Consider the following 4,580-nt stretch of genomic DNA (forward strand, 5'->3'; position numbering starts at 1 on the left):
AAGGATTCCAGAACAGCCAAGACAGCTGGCATAGAGGCAACAGGATCGGTTACATACAATAACAAATCATCAGCATATAGCGACAATTTGTATTCTACACCGTATAGAACTATTCCTTTAAACAAGGGAGAAGATCTTAATGCGATAGACAGAGGTTCGATAGCGACAGCAAAAAGCAGAGGGGATAAAGGACAACCTTGACGAGATCGTTTGTCTGAACCCTGGCATTAGGGGTTGAGTAAAGGAGGCTAATCCAAGAAATAAACTCATCCCCAAATCCGAACTTCCTCAAGACTGCAAACAAATACTCCCACTCAACCCTATCAAATGCTTTTTTCAGCATCTAATGAAATCACAATCTCAGGAAGCACTGCCGAATGCTTTGAATAAATTCTATTAAAGAGCGTACGGGTACTGAAAAACATCTGACGTCCCTTTATAAAACCCTTCTGCTCTTCACATATAATATAAGGGATAATGTCCTCTAAACGAGATGCCATTACTTTCACCAACACCTTTACATCTGCATTAAGCAGAGACAGCGGCCTATAAGAACCACAGGAGGTTGGATCCTTACCCTCCTTAAGAAGCAGAGCTATCGTGGCTTGTGTCAGAGTCAGAGGCAAAGACACATTCCAAGGATTCGTTGAACACAGATAAAAGCAATGGAGCTAATTTTCCGATAAACATTTTAAAAAATTCAACTGGAAACCCGTCCGGGCCAGGAGCTTTGTTAGATTGCATAGTTTTAACTGAATTCAAATTTCTTGAAGAGAGTGGGGAGTCCAGTTGCATGGCAGTATTCGAATCACTAACAGGGTTACAAAGGTCTTGAAGAAATGCATTCACTTTAGTATCGTCTGCAGGAAGTTCAGATTTATAAGGTGAAGAGTACAACCATTTAAAAGTAGCATTAATTTCCATGGGCTCTGTAGTGACAATATTATGAGTGTTTTTAACACTAGGTATGAGACGGGAAGCGGCCTGTCGCCGTAGCTGACGTGCCAGTAAACGACTCGGCTCGTCGCCATGTTCATAATATGAACCAGGAGTACGTAACAACAAGCGCTCCGCCTCTTTAGTCGAAATAAGATTGAATTCTGCCTGTAAGTCGATTCGCTGTTTAAGAAGTTCTGGAGAGGGGTTCAACGCACATCTTTGATCGAGACTACTGATCGCAGATGTAAGTTCATTAACCCTAGCAGTGCGCTTTTATTTACAGAGAGTGGAGTAAGAAATAATCTGCCCTCTGATATAGGATTTAAGTGTCTCCCATAACAATGAATAAGAGGTGGAGTCATTCTGACTGAAGAAAAGAAAGTCATCCATAGAAGTAGAAATGAACTCACAGAATTCACTGTCTGCTAAAAGAAGAAAATTAAATCTCCAAGGCGGTCGGCTACGTTTATAAATAGAAAGATGAATATCTAATTCATGATCGCATGGTCAGAAATTACAATACCCAAATAGTCAGAAGAAACTACACAAGAATCAAGAGTGCTGTCTATAAAAAATAATCAATCCTCGAATAGGATTTCAATAGGATAGCACCTGGGAGAAGAAAGAAAACTTTTTAAGAGCAGAGTTACGGGATCTCCAGGGATCAACGAGACCGTTCTGACCCATAAAATCGGAAAATGTTTTAGACATAGCAGATTGATTCAGAGTACGGGGATTAGACCGATCAAAGTTTTGGTGAATTACACAGTTTAAATCTCCACCGAAAATCTACAGGTGAGTATTTAAAAAGGGAGATTGCTCAACAATCTATTAGCAAATTCCACATCATCAAAGTTTGGAGCGTGTACATTTACCAACAACACCTGTCTTTGCATCAGAGTACCAGCAACTATAATATATCTACCGTTCACATCAGCAACAACGTTAGTGGAGGAAAACTGTGACCTTTTGTCAATTAAAATAGCGACCCCTCTTGCTTTCGAATTAAAGTTCGAGTGGAAGACTTGACTCACTTTAATACTTTAAGACGTAGGTGCGTCTCCTGTAAAAATACTATATTGAAGTTTAAATGTTTCAAATGTATAAAATCCTTAGATGTCTTGACAGGATTACCCATACCTCTGACGTTCCAACTAATAAATCTTAAAGGCGTGCCTGTCCCAGCTATGCTGGGATCCATATGACTACTAACCATTTAAATAAAGTAAACCAGAGAAATATAAATAGCCAATTAGAGCCGAAGTGGGACCACCCAAAGTTTATTTTAAACTTCTAATCAAAGTTTGCATTTCTAAACCAATGACAGCTTTAACGTTATTAATTGTGGAAAGACCATGGTATAGGCGGGGTAATCCATGGCTAGGTGTGCATTAAACGATTTGAACGAGTGGTTCTTTTCCTCCACATCATGCATTAAAATCGTTTAATGCACATCTAGCCGTGGATTACCCCTTACATATCATCTTAGAGAGACAGCTAATTCTGTATGTAAACAGATATACTTGCCAATCACGACCTCTCCGAGTTGGAGAGCGGACAGTGAAGTCTTTCCATTGACTCCCCTCCAATTGAGATTCTTTGCCAGGGAGTTAGCAATCACCCTCTTCAATATGCGCCAGGTGCAGTCACGCACATACACCCCGTCAATAAGCGCCAACCAGTTTACCTGAAACCGATTTAAAAAATAATATACACTAGTATAAAAACAAATAATTAATAAGCATGTATTGCCTCGTCAACTGTGTCAGTGCTTCTCACTACTCCTGCAGTTACCCTGCCCTGTGTGTTTTCCATCTCTACTAAAGAGTAGGTCATAACTGTTCCCTCATATCAAAGTGGTGTTCAGTGTTGTGCTTTGAGTACGAGTGTGTCACCTTGAGAAAACAGAAATGCTCTCAGTAGCTGTGTAATTGTGCAAGTAGTTGTTAACAAAAAGGAAAAAAACTCACCAGATTTTGCTTGTAATCTGGGCTCTGTTGCATCCTTTGCTCCAGATTACGCAGTTGAGGAAGGTCTTGCAGGGGCAGTAAATCTTCATCAATATCCAAAGGCTGCACCTGGACCTCCTGTTAGTGCGCACACACACACACACACACACACACACACACACACACACACACACACACAGGAGCCACAGCTTCTTTTTTATTTGTGCACTGAAAGTGAAAGAGGCGGAACAGACACCTCGGTGATATTGACGATAAAGACAGGGTTAGACGGAAGATTCTCCAACTCAATGGAGCTGCTCAGAACCCCGACAGGGCTCACTGACTGATTCTGAAAATCCACATTCACCCTGAGAGAGACACACACACACAGTGAGTGAGAGAGACACAGAGAGAGAGACCTGTAACAGAACAGCACTAATGTACAGAACATCATCTAAACATCACACTGTCTAGGGGATGTGGTCACATGACTACTCTCACTTAAAATGTAACCATGACTCATCTGATGATGCTCGCTGCAGAGTGTGTGTGTACCGTGTATATCTGAGGTGTAAGATACACTACCCCCCTGCCCAAGTCTCCACCTCTCCAGCGGGTTAAACGTTGAGATGGAGAGGAAGTCTCTTCTGCGTGAGGAGGAGAGACAGAGAGACCTCTGGGAGAACGCCAGAACCTCTCATTGACGAGCGGTAGAACTCTACATAGGCCCTGATACACACAGACCCACAATACATGTTTATAGAAAATCACAATTAAACACACACACACACACACACACACAGTGGTGTCACACACAGCTGGAGCTGTCAAAGGAGATGGATTTGATTTAACCACAGTGTCTGAAGAGAGACTGGAGCTGTTTATAGTAGAGGAATGCAAATGGAGGGAGATTACACACCTGAGAGAGAGAGGGAGGGAGAGAGAGAAATATTATTAATAATAATAATAATAATAATAATAATAATAATAATAATCCCCTAGTTGAATGGAAGCTGACTGAATACCACTATGGTGGTCCTGGGGTCGTTTCCATAGAGTTCCCTGGAGGAAGCAGTTCGGATAAAATGTGCCTGCAATTGCCACCTGAACAACGGAAACATCACTGATACTTAATAATAATTATTATTTATTTTCTGCAGGAGTAAGTTACACTTCTTGGACTTTGTCGTCATGGTGACAATTTTAAACTCTGCATTTGCAATTTTACTTTGGATGCTTGTGCTTCTAAGGCTGTGAATTATGAGTAATATTTATATTTACTGTATATCAGGGGCACCCACACTTTTTTGACTTGCGAGCTACTTTTAACATGACCAGTCAAAGAGATCTACCTACACTAAAAATGCTAAACATATTTATTTATATACTGCGTATACTTATATATATATATATATATATATATACACACACACACATACACACACACACACACACAATATATGTTCATGTATCTTGCATAACTGCATGAACCCTTATGGCGCGATACAATTCAGTACATTTTTGGTCATTACCTTACTCTGATGACTTGCACTGAATAGAATCAGCCAGGGTTGCATAGTCCGGACAGTAGCTGCTGGTAGCCAGCCTCAAGCAGGCCTCCAAATGATGATCAGTCATTGTGGAACGGTATTTGGACTTAATGATCTTCATGAGGGAAAAGGCTGACTCACA

At 40.8% G+C, this 4,580-nt stretch overlaps 1 long non-coding RNA gene across 5 annotated transcripts in view; it reads right to left on the bottom strand.

Moving 5' to 3' along the window:
- Window positions 1-2,234: 2,234 nt before the first annotated feature.
- The window catches only part of LOC108262630 (uncharacterized), a 6,241-nt gene continuing 3,895 nt past the window's right edge, over window positions 2,235-4,580 (bottom strand). For 2 of the 5 annotated variants that reach the window (XR_008394696.1, XR_008394693.1), the window contains exons 5-8: window positions 3,914-3,992; window positions 3,690-3,807; window positions 2,910-3,617; window positions 2,235-2,626 (exon numbers count right to left, since the gene is read on the bottom strand). This is a non-coding gene — a long non-coding RNA (uncharacterized LOC108262630). Of the gene's footprint in view, window positions 2,627-2,909; window positions 3,618-3,689; window positions 3,808-3,906; window positions 3,993-4,580 lie in introns of all 5 variants that reach the window. The other 3 variants (XR_008394695.1, XR_008394694.1, XR_008394697.1) reach the window with 3 other exon arrangements.

Source organism: Ictalurus punctatus, unplaced genomic scaffold (assembly GCF_001660625.3).
Source record: "Ictalurus punctatus breed USDA103 unplaced genomic scaffold, Coco_2.0 Super-Scaffold_100056, whole genome shotgun sequence".
NCBI lineage: Eukaryota > Metazoa > Chordata > Actinopteri > Siluriformes > Ictaluridae > Ictalurus > Ictalurus punctatus.